Here is a 12,811-nt window from a genome sequence, read left to right on the forward strand (position 1 = left end):
GGGGGGACAGATAAAAGAAATGTCAGTCTGGAATGATCTTGGTTTTATTACCCATCACCTTACACATGTTCTGGGAAACGTCACCTGTAAAATGAGTCCCCCTATCACTTTTAATAATTCTAGGGATATAGTATCTGCATACAGGTTCCTGCAATTAAATCTTGTTATTAATAGCTACTGCTCTAAATAATGCCTGGGCCCCTGGGTTGGATAGTATTCCGAGTATTTGACCTTAGCCTGGCATGGCTGCCGTTTATCCTTAGCAACCTTGTGTCCTGTGTGTGAGAGATAAAGCACAACAGTTTAATATAATTTAAACATGACCTAAATACAACAATAAATCGTCCACATTTTACATTAGAACAGATCCATTGTCAGGTTGAAAAGATTGTAAACAGTCATATAAGGCCTGGGAGAAGATACTGGGGTTGCCTATGAACCCATGGGAAACCCGTGTTCATGTGTGGTGTTCTTCACTTTGCAGTACTTACTTATGTGTCCCACTTGGTGACAGTTAAAACATCTTTTTCAACGGGGTGGTTGAAAGGATTGTTGTGGGAGCTGAGCAAGAGGGAAAGATGGTGGGTATGGGTAGGAATGAAGCTTGTGGGTAGCAAGGGACCTGTGGTTGTGTATGATATGTGGGGTAAGGATGTGTTTGCTGTGGTGTGGGATTGGTGAGGACGTGTAACTGTTCAGGTGCAAGTGTGTGTATAGGTGCAGGTGTGTCTACTGGCTGTGATGTTACAGTCATCCCTTCCAGAGCTTAGATACTGACAGCCATTAGTTTTTTGCTCTGGGTCTCTCTCTTCTTTGAGATGTACTTATCATGTTCTATGGCAGATTCTATGAGTGTATCTATTGTGACTCCCCTCCAGCCAGGTTGTGAGGTCTGAACCAGAGTCTTTAAGTCTTCTTTAAGGCCATCCATGAGTATGGTGACAATCATTCCCCTGTGGTGAGTGCTATCTTTAATATCTTCTAAACCAGTGTACTGGGTGATAGTGTGCAGAGTCCGGTTGCAATAATCTTCTGCAGATTCACTCTCCTTTTGCTTTATGGTGAAAATTTTGTTCCAGTTAACTACTACTGGAAAATATATACCCAATTGAGTTATGATGCGGGAAATATTATCTTGGTTTACTTGGTCTGTTAAGGGAACGTCACCATCCAATACACAATCTGTGATAAATTTTGTCAAGTCGGTATTGCGTGGTAGACAGGCCCTTAACACCACCCGCCAATATTTATTAGTTGGCTCATGAGAACTACCCAAATTCCTCAAAAATCTTTGACATTTGGCTAGTTCCTTTTTGGGATCGGGGAAATCATTTATGATGGAATTTAATTCTGCTCTTGTTCAAGGACAATGCATTACCACTTCCCTCGTGGGCACTACACCGTTCGCATCTGCATTTCCATTCGGAACAGTTATTGTCCGAATGGGATGCAGACCGGTAGCGCTGCTACTGTACCTTTGATCTTGTTACCTGGCTGGGGGTTTAGTCTGCTGCTGCTATGTATGATACTAACAACTTCCTCTATGGGTGCAGAGGGGGCTAGCACTTCCCTTACTGTTACTGATGGCGATGACGGCACCACTCGTGATTGTTGTGGTGCAGCATCTATCATCTGTACAGCATGGGAAATGGCAGACATTACAATAGGCTCATCACCCACATCATGAACATTTTCTTTATAGTTGCTTAAGAGAGGGTACAAATTACTTGTTACATTTTTAAGGGTATTTTTGATAACTGTACTTGCACCTCCATCCACATAAGGTGGAGGTGGTGTGCGTGAACTGCTGGCAATACCTTCTACAACGCTACCTTGCCGAACATGCGCGCCATTTTGCGGCTCGCTCGTATTGCAATTTAGCGTCACGGATGCATTCTCTGGCAATGCGCTCATAACGCTAGTTTGCGTCGCTTGCGTATTTATAAGCCACGCATCCCCTTCATGCTGGTCTCGGACATTATTCAATACATCTTTATCAAAACTACCAATTCTAGGAAACGGTTTAACACTCTTCCTTGTCATATTAAACCATAAATCACAATACCTGGTTGCATTGGCACTGTACCTAATATGCATAATATGCCGCGCCGACCCAAGTGGCGCTTCCAACAGCAGCAAATCATTTAACATCTCTACCGATCGCTTGGCCCTCATCCTGGGAGAACCCTAAGTTTTTCAATAAAGATTTAAATTGGTGAAAGACAGTCTAGATACTCTCACTTACCTACGGAAGAAATTTCCAGATGCCCCCGCTCACCTACAGAAGAAATTTCTAGATGCCCCCGCTCACCTACAGAAGACATTTCTAGATGCCCCCGCTCACCTACGGAAGAAATTTCTAGATGCCCCCACTCACCTATTATCTCTCAGCTCACAATCACAAATTTCCTAGTGTGGCTCAACCACAATGCTTAAATAACCCAACCTAATTATTGAACACTGCAATCACACTGAGAGCCGATCCCTACAACAAAGACAACATGTACACCTGCTGATGTGTATAGAACGGTAAGCTACTTACCAAGCTACTTGGCCAACTCCTGCGCCTAGTACTTAAGGGTCATACAATGCCCTTAACCTTTAGGTCCCGTGTTACACCCTAAACAAATACTCACAATCACACACTCTTTTACTGCGCAGAAAGCTACAGGTTAACCCAATTATTGGCAACAATTGAAAAGAATGTAAACCTCAATGGCTTTGTTTAAACACGTGGCAGCACAACTGGAAGTACGTATACATTATTGTGCAACCAGCTGCATACATAATAATGCGACTACCACACAACCGTATAACAACCTTTAGCTGTGTACACAAAAGTGCATCTTTACTGTGCGCAAAACTGCGACTCAGCCACGTGTTCAATACGGCGGCACCCCATTAAATGTTAGGTTCTATCAACAAAGGAAAACAAACTTTTTCCTCTCTTGTCCCTGGATTCTAGTCAGCATCCCTGGCTCACACGAAAATGGGTAGCGATCTCTCAGCACCGAGCGGTTGCAGTTAAACCCTGCATGTGGCCACTCCACCCTTTGGTGAGATATCGATAACCGTATGAGCCGTGTGAGTGGGCAAGTGACTTCACTACGAGCCTGAAACTAAGGATTCTACCTTTGAACCTCTATACACCCCTTCCTATACCTTCTGATATCCTGCCTATAAACCTCTAAGGATGACGCTATTTTGCGTACGCAGTTATACAGTAAATAAAGACTCCAGACCTAGAACCTGTGGTTCCAAAGCACAAAGTATTATTCAAGTAAAAGTACAGTCAGTTACACGCTAGTTATAAGTACAATTTAGCGCAAAGGAATTATACAGACCCAAGTACAGTTATACATATGCAGCGCTCTGGACCAGATGTAGGCATCAGCAAGAAACCCCTCGTCAATCAGCATTCAGCACGAAGACTCGAAACCCAGGGTCAGAGCACACATATTTATACCCCCCAGAAATAGACAACACAATAGAGAAGTTTGTTGCTTATACCATTGGTCCTAAAGGAGAGGGCATATGTTACAAGGCATCTAACAGGTTGGTTCAAATAGACACAGTCCAGCGTCTAACAACTGGTGGTCTCTGGTTTCCCACCTCGTGCAAATCCTAACAGTTGGTCATATAATGGACATTTTGTTGCTTGAAGTCTCTGCGGTCCATAAGTTGAGAATGCCGGTTGCGATCTCTACATCGATGTTACCGGAATACTGTTAAGAGAGTACGCATCAGTACAATACCAAACATGACTTACTTATCACGTATAAAACCTTAGTTACAAAATAATCTTTATTTTATAGCAATTATAGTAAATGTGTATACTTGAATCTTATACCTTAAAGCTTATGGAACCTTGTATGTGAATATGTAATGTGTGAGTGTGTGGGGTTTGATGTAAAGACGCTAGTTAGGTTTATCTGATTTGGGGCAGATGTGCACGCATGCAGCTAATAAATAGCGTTTGCATGCAGGATATTGTGCATTCGCTACTGAGCGTCATGTTAGCAGCTTAACTGTGCGTAATGTGCGGTGTTCATGCATGAGATTCCATACACATATATATATGTGTATACATATATTTATACACATATATATATACATATATAGACACACACATACACACACACATCTCATTCCTTATTTACAGTTTCAAACTGTAATGCAAATGTGTTACCCCCAGCTGTGAAGCCGGGGGCCATTCTGCCTGGGTGTGGGACTAAAACCTGTTTAGGATTCAGACAAATTCAATTGTGTAGATCAATGCCTGGGTTATATTACAATTGCCACAACTATACTTGCCTACATACAGGGATTCCCAATTTGTATGTAAAACACTCACAGTATCCTGGTGCATTGTCTATTCTATTTACTTTTCTCAGGGGCTGCATTTCTAGTTGTTTTTGGTAGATTATCAAAAACATTGCTATCTGTACTTAGCTCGTGAGTTGTTACTTAAAATGGTGCTGGTCGCAAAATGGCATCTTGCAGATTCTTGTTTCTAAAATGGAGTCTAGCTTCCATTTGCAAGATGGCATCACGCACGCCAATTTCTACACTGATTCCGTCTCAGCCACTAATCCAGCTTCGACACCAGAGTCTACTGCACTGCCGCAGAGGAGGGGGCCTGATCTGAGCCTGCACGCGGGCCCCCTCATCTCATAAAGCGCCTCTTGCAACAATTACTGAACGACATGTTTTAATTATACTTTTTGAATAGACTATTGCAAATACATTTCACAGAAAACCAAAGCAAAGATTTAATGATACAGTAGCTTACAATACTTTATATGTAACACCATTATAGTATGTAATATGCAAAACTGTAAATGTTTTGAACCAGTACCTACCACCAGACTCCTACACCTCTGTGATCAAAGTAGTATTAGTAGGTATATATGTTACAAGAGATACACACTAAGGCCAAATATGTAAATTGGTATAAAAGTATTCGTAAAAAAGGAGAGAAAAGGTGTCACATGTAGGTTTATGTGCACAAATGAGATGCTGCATCCTTAAGTAGAAGGTATGTACAATGCCAAACAAAATGAAAAAAGATAGGATGCACTGTCTCAAACAAGTGAACAAGGTTAATCATAATAACAAATGAATGTACTGTATAAAAGCATAAACACAATCAGGGGCGTATCTACCCATTGGCCAGAATGGCACTCGCCAGGGGTGCCGGCTGAGGGGGGGGGGGCGCCGTCCGGCAGTGCCTCCCATGGTCAAGGGGTAGAAATAGACAGGACTGCCGTGGAGTCTCAGGTACGCCCCTATGATGTCCGTCCAGGGCCTGGGAGCCGCTGGTGAGTGAGAGGGAGTCACCCACCCCCTACTTCTCGGCACCACCTCCTCACCCACCCCAGCACCTCCCTGCCCATCCTCCCCCAGCCTCCTCCTCCCTGTCCCCGGATCGGCCTCCCCGGCAGCCGTGGCTGACTCTCCCTCTCACATGCCGCCGGGCACCGGGGAGCGGAGGATGAAGGAGGGTACCTGACGGCTGCTCCTGTACGCCTGACAGTGGGACACCCGGGCTCGTGGCTGACTCTGTCTCACATGCCGCTGGGGAGCGGAGGATGAAGGAGTGTACCTGCCGGCTGCTCCTGTGCGGGCTGACAGCGGGACACCCGGGCAACCATCTCACATGCCGCCGGGAACCGAGGAGCGGAGAGTGTGGGATGGTACCTTCCGGCTGCTCCTGCTCCTGTGCGGGCTGACAGCGGGACCCCAGAGGTATGTGACAGGGTGTAGTGTGACAGGCTGAGTGTGAGTATGTGACAGGGTGTAGTGTGACAGGCTGAGTGTGAGTATGTGACAGGGTGTAGTGTGACAGGCTGAGTGTGAGTATGTGACAGGGTGTAGTGTGACAGGCTGAGTGTGAGTATGTGACAGGGTGTAGTGTGACAGGCTGAGTGTGAGTATATGACAGGGTGTAGTGCGACAGGCTGAGTGTGAGTATATTACAGGGTGTAGTGTGACAGGCTGAGTGTGACTGTGACAGTGCGTAGTGTGAGTGTGTGACAGGGTGTAGTGTTACAGGTGACAGGGTGAGTGGGGGTATGTGACAGGATGTAGTGTGAGTGTGTGACAGGGTGTAGTGTTACAGGTGACAGGGTGTAGTGTGAGTGTGTGACAGGGTGTAGTGTTACAGGTGACAGGGTGTAGTGTGAGTGTGTGACAGGGTGTAGTGTTACAGGTGACAGGGTGTAGTGTGAGTGTGTGACAGGGTGTAGTGTTACAGGTGACAGCGTGTAGTGTGAGTGTGTGACAGGGTGTAGTGTTACAGGTGATAGGGTGTAGTGTGAGTATGTGACAGGGTGAGTATGTGACAGGGTGTAGTGTTACAGGTGATAGGGTGTAGTGTGAGTATGTGACAGGGTGTAGTGTTACTGTAACTGGCAGGTGAGACATGTGGGCTGGCTAGGGAGAGGTTTTAAGTACAGTGTGTGTATTTATACAGAAAATATGGGGGGAGGGGGCGCCATTCCATTACTTTGGCATGGGCGCTCGGACCCCTAGATACACCCCTGAACACAATAGATATACAAATGCAGATGAAATAACACAAGCCAGAATTCGCTGTCTCTTATATTGAGCTTGTTGGAAGAGCGCTAGATATTTATAAAAAACATGAATATATATGATGAAGAAAGGTATATGGTTAAAGGCTGTAAATAAGAGTAGGTCCACAGATGTTACATAATGACCATTGCCAATATGTAGGCACACTCAATTGGACTTTTGTAGTCCAAAATATAGGTGATATAATGTACAGAAGGAACAATCTCACCATGAGTTAGTTAGTACTTCAGGTTTCTTATATTTATCCAGTGCTCTACCAAAAAGCACAATAAAAGACAGCAAATGGTGGCTTATGTTATTTCATATACATTTGTATTTCTATTGTGTGTTGTTTAAGCTTTTATACATTAAAATTGTTATTTTTTACCTAAAGGCTTGTTCATTAAATAAAGACAGCACATCCTATCTTTTTTTATAGTATTTGGTATTAAACTATGTTTTAATTATAGTCAGTATTTCCCCAGCATGTGTAAATATTCATTTTCCAGAGATCATCCAAATATTTCAAATATGTAATTCTGGCAAAAGTTACCAAGTGTTCTCCTGATATAAATATTTAACTAAACTGCTGTGACATAATTAGATTAGCTGAGATTAAAATTTGTTATCAAGATGTGGGCCAATGTAAATGTCTATTTTAGAGCATTACAATTACTATTATCAGGGCTGCCATCAGATATGGTGGGGCCCGGGACTGACAAAATAGGCAGGGCCCCCAGCCTCCCCCTTTAAAACAGCAGCAATTATGTAGTATTAGTATTTAAAATGGGGTATTAATATAGTAATTATACTGTATCTGCCATTGATAATGGTGTCTGTATTTGGCTAACTTTTCAATTTGAACACATCTGGTACCCTTCGGTCTCTCCAGCCCAGCCTTGCTGTCCAATACTTGTCTCCAGCCCCAGACAGTGAGACCCAGCCCAGCCCCATCTAGTGAGCCCCAGCCAGGACAGTGAGACCCATCCCAGCCGCCTGACAGTGAGCCCCAGCCCAGCCCCAGATAGCGAGCCCCAGCCAGGACAGTGAGACTCAGCCAAGCCCCAGATAGTGATCCCCAGCCAGGACAGTGAGCCCCAGCCCAGCCATAGACAGTGAGCCCCAGCCAGGACAGTGAGACTCAGCCAAGCCCCAGATAGTGAGCCCCAGCCAGGACAGTGAGCCCCAGATAGTGAGCCCCAGCCAGGACAGTGAGACTCAGCCAAGCCCCAGCCAGGACAGTGAGCCCCAGCCCAGCCACAGACAGTGAGCCCCAGCCAGAACAGTGAGACCCAGCCAAGCCCCAGATAGTATGAGACCCAGCCAGGACAGTGAGACTCAGCCAAGCCCCAGATAGTGAGCCACAGCCAGTGAGTCCCAGCCCAACCCCAGGAAGCCAGTCCCACACTTACCTTGTTCTTCTTGTTGCTCTTCAGTCCTCCACACAAGCCGCGGTTCCTCTGTCCACTCCAGTGTCTCTCTATCAGCGCCGCGACATCATGACGTCACGCGCGCCGGTCGCCGGGTCATCATTATCCAACCTGAAAGGGAATCTGTCTACTTCACTCACCCTTGTGGCAGGCTGGGAATCGCAGCGGGCAACGGCAGCAGCAGCAGGTAGAGTGCACAGGCGAGCGGATGGTGAGCATTCCCCCTTGATAGCAGTCCCAGCAGTTCCCCTCCTGATGGCAGCCCTGGACGCGTGGCAGGTGGGTAGGAGTGGGCGGGCCCCCTACGTATCCGGGCCCGGGACTCCAGTGCCGGCAGTCCCCCCCTGATGGCGGCCCTGACTATTATATTGCATTTAGAACATAATATAATTTTAATTTCCCCAGTAATTCATGGTCAAAATAATGATAGTTAAAGTCAATAACAATGTTGTAATTAAAGTCCCCTCATATCTCTGGCAATGATGTGCAGCATAAATAACGCTGATACTACTGTTCTGAAATGCAGAGTCAATCTGAGTGCTTGCTCAGTCAGCCCGTTGTGGAATGTAAGAAAGGATTAGGTGGAAGGTAAGTTACCACAGGGTACTGCAGATTTCTGAAAAAAGTTAATTGAGAATTGTTATACTGTGAATTTTCTGAATCCACATGATTTCTGTTACAAAATTAGTAGAATTTCTTACACTGGACAAAAATATTTGAATGTCAGATTTTCTCATCTGAAATCTTTCATCTTTGAGAGTGACAAGTGAAATTTGGTCCTTGTTGATTTCACTGAAACACGACAAAGCTATAGCCATTGCTAAGCACACTGTCTAAGGGAAGTAGAAGACTAGCCTCTAGAATAAGGGGGGCTTTTGCGCCATGTTGGGTAAAACTTTGTAAGGTCTTCTGTATTAAGGAAAGAAATATACTTTTTCACATTAACTTTAGTTACAGTATTTCATCTATTCTCTCCCTAAAGAGAAGGTGGCATATAGTGTCCATAGAAGCCTCAGCGTCATCTATCACCATATTTCAGACTAAGGCCCAAATTTATTAATGAACGATAATCTTGTTATCACTGTTACTAATATTAATTGGTGCGCTAAACAATCAGCTCCTAACTATCATGTGTTTATAAAATAACAGTTAGGACCTGATTGGTTGTAGCACCATTTAAGATTAGTAACGAGTGATAACAAGAATATAATTCTACTCTTACACCTGCCAGCCCTTTCCTGATGATATTTTATTCACATTAGCAATCAACATTTCCATAGCTCTAGTAATGAATACAATGGGAATATGACCTTCTAAAGATAACTAGAGCTACCGCATATTTTCTGTTTTAAAGTTTCTGTCTTTCTGTCTATGGAGTTGTTCAAATTTGTGCTACAATCCTTTGCTAATCATGTTTTCTACCTTACAAAATATCTCCCATGATTTTGCAAAGTTACCAGCTACCAAAATTATTTTGTCTTTTATTTATTAATATTCTAACATCTTGCATATTTGGTCATGTACTAAAACAGTTACTTCCCTTTCATATGATCCTCAAACATAAAATCTTTCTTTTGAAGTGGTTGGCTGTCATATAACTATAGAGTTCCCTTAGTAACTATAAATTATTATATGAGCAACAAATCATAATCATGACCAGTTTCTTTCCCTTCCATTGATGAATACACATATTTTCCATCTTAAATGATCATTGTATCATTTGTGGAGACAACAGGCCAAACTCACAAAAAGGTGGTTAAATACAACTAACTTTTATGTTTTATGTGGAATTTTTACAGAAATTTTACAAGTATTTTATTGCGAAATACTTGTCTTGACCATAACGTTTAAAAGTAGCCTTAAAAATTGGGTTAGGCTTGGTTTTGTTTGGCAGAATAAATGTCTTTTGTTAAAATAAAAAAAAAAAGCTTCAAAAGTGAGAAATTGAAAAAAATATATATTGATATAAATGTCTATTTTTGGAAATAATTATTTGGGCATAGAGGATGATCAGTGCAGGTTCTTGCTTTGTGTCATATTCTATGGATCTCCACCCACCCTCCCCCCTTCCCCGCAGGCAGCATATTTTTGTTCTGTATGCCACTGATAACCCACAACATGCCCAACTATAGTAAACTACAATGTCATTAAGATTGGTGGATAACAACCTGGTGGGGCTCCCTGCTCAGTCCGCAGTGCCAACTATTGGTTGGCATCTGTTCTCCCTGCTTATTCCATGAAATTACAGGTGATTGGTGCTCATATCAGAACAGCTCTTCTGTTTCTGGTGATGCTCATATAATTAACTAGTAGGTTATTTTCTCATATAGTTGTAAATATATTAATCTTCAGGGATTTAGTTTATTTCCTCATTTTCATTCTGAATAGTAAATTGTAAGAACACTAATGACACGATAAAAATGAAATGCTTATGTATTCATCTTAATTTCAGCAAATGACCGCTGAACCATAAGGTGCATCAATGATATATTATCCAACAAATAAACGTCTGCATTTGCTGACTAGCCTTATTTCTTACACATACTTTAGATTTCAAGTACAGTGTATGCAAAAAAATATCATAAAATCTATGCACATGCATAACACTCTTTATAAGGATGTTTTTTATTTTAGGATATTTTGGGAAAGCTGAATTTAAACAACATTCCAGTAAATCAATTAATTAGAACATTGCTTAAAACCTCCAGCTCTGGTAACTTTTCAAAACATTACTTAACTTCTACTAAATGCTGACAGCAAACATATTAGCAAACATACAAACTCTCTCTAATGAATGAACTGTGAAGGACTTCTAGCAACAAATAGAAAATACGTGACTAGGGTGTCAAAAGTCATGGGATAGCAGTATGTAAAGAAAATGATAGGTGGTGCCACCATACTGTGACATCTTGGAAATGCCCAGACCTGCATCAGTTGTAATCTGACATCTTGTGAATCAGTTTGATCACCGGCTAGGCTGCTCATGGTAAGGTTACATGAATTATCAGAGTTCGAACGGGGCATGATAGAGGGTACCCAACAGATGGGACATTCCATTTTCGAAGTTGTGCGGACATTTAACATTTCTCAATCTACAGTGTCACATCTGTACTGCGAATATCTCATGGAAGGCATTACCGCCCACCGTAAACAGCACAGTCGTTGACCATGGGTGCTTAATCATCGTGACCAGCAGCATCTGCCCAGAATTGTCCGTGGTAACAGACAAGCGACACTGGCTCAAATTACATCCACATTCAATGCCAGAGGTACCAGACGCGTATCCAGCAGGTCAGTGCAGCATTATTTAGCTTCCATGGGATATGGGAGCAGAAGACCCTCCAGAGTAACCCTGTTAACACTACGACACCGGACACAGCACCTCACCAGGGCTTGTGACATTGCTAATTGGACCCTTAAGGACTGGCAACATGTGATGAGTCATGGTTCCAGTTGTTTCAGGGTGATGGTAAGGTTCAGGTGTGGCACAAACCCCATAAGGCCATGAACCCCAATTGTTAAAAGGCACTGTACAGGCTGGTGGTGGTTCCATAATGGTGTGGGGTGTGTTCATGTGGCATGGTTTTGGTTTGCCTGAACGCGCCATTGACCGGTAACTGCTACATTGCATTGCTTGATGACCATTTGCAGCTCTTCATGTACCCCTATAACAATTGAATATTACAGCAGGATAATGCACCCTGTTATCAGCCCCAAGTTGTCCAGAATTGGTTTGAGGAGCATTCTGGAGAGTTCAGATGAATAGTGTGGCCACCACGTTCGCCCGACATGAATCCAATTCCAATTTATGGGACATGGTGGAGAGGTCCATTCGCACTCAAGATTCTGCACCTACAAATATCAGGGAGCTGTAGGAAGCTATCCAGACGACATGGGTTAACATCTCTCCAAAGGTCTTCTGTCCACTTGTGGTATCAATGCCACGTCAAGTTGTTGCACTTCGCCAGGCTAGAGGGGATCCTAGACAATACCAGGCACCTATCTTATGACTTTTGCCACTTCAGCGTATAAAGATACTCAAAAGAAATGCTGTAGAAACTCACCTATATTGAACCCAGAGAGGAAATCTATATCCTGATATAATCTGACAACCATAAATCAAAAATGAAGAGAGACATTATAATTCATGTCATAATTGACATGCATATAGAATGCCATGTGTGACTTCATGTGCAAAGAATGTGCAATAATGCTCTCAAGGTTACTGTTTAATTCAGATGCTCCACACAGCATGCTTTTAAACTTTATGCAGGGCTAGGGAAATTATTTAGCATTTGTTTTGTTTAGGGGGTGCAGGAAGTGGAGGCCTGGTGGCAGAGAGTTTTTTAAAAAAAACAAACTCAATGCACTTTAGGTCCGATATATATGCACACACGCCAACGTGATCACATTTTTAACAGCACTTTTTAATTACAAAGATTTTTCTAAACACCTTTATAATGCTTAGAGTGATAGTGATTTCACTGAAATGTGACACAGCTATAGCCATTGCTAAGCACACTGTCTAAGGAAAGCAGAAGACTAGACTTTTGAATAGGGGGAAAGGCCTTTGCACCATGTTTGGTAAAACCTTGTAAGGTCTTCTGTATTGAGGAAAGAAATGTGCTTTTTCACATTAACCTTATAGTATTTTATTTATCCTCTCACTGAAGAGAAGGTGGCTTACTGTTTCCATAGAGGCCTCAGCAACAACACTTTGTAACTACTTTTACACCTGCCAGCCCTTCCCTGATGATTTTTTATTCACATTAGCAATCAACATTTCCAAAGCTCAATTTTATTTA

The 12,811-nt window shown here is 42.9% G+C and overlaps 1 protein-coding gene across 1 annotated transcript in view; it reads right to left on the bottom strand.

The window, feature by feature from the left end:
* The window catches only part of FGF18 (fibroblast growth factor 18), a 158,611-nt gene that overhangs the window by 98,568 nt on the left and 47,232 nt on the right, over positions 1-12,811 (bottom strand). The window lies entirely within an intron of this gene.

This window comes from Taudactylus pleione, unplaced genomic scaffold, assembly GCF_031769625.1.
Source record: "Taudactylus pleione unplaced genomic scaffold, aTauple2 ptg000025l, whole genome shotgun sequence".
NCBI lineage: Eukaryota > Metazoa > Chordata > Amphibia > Anura > Myobatrachidae > Taudactylus > Taudactylus pleione.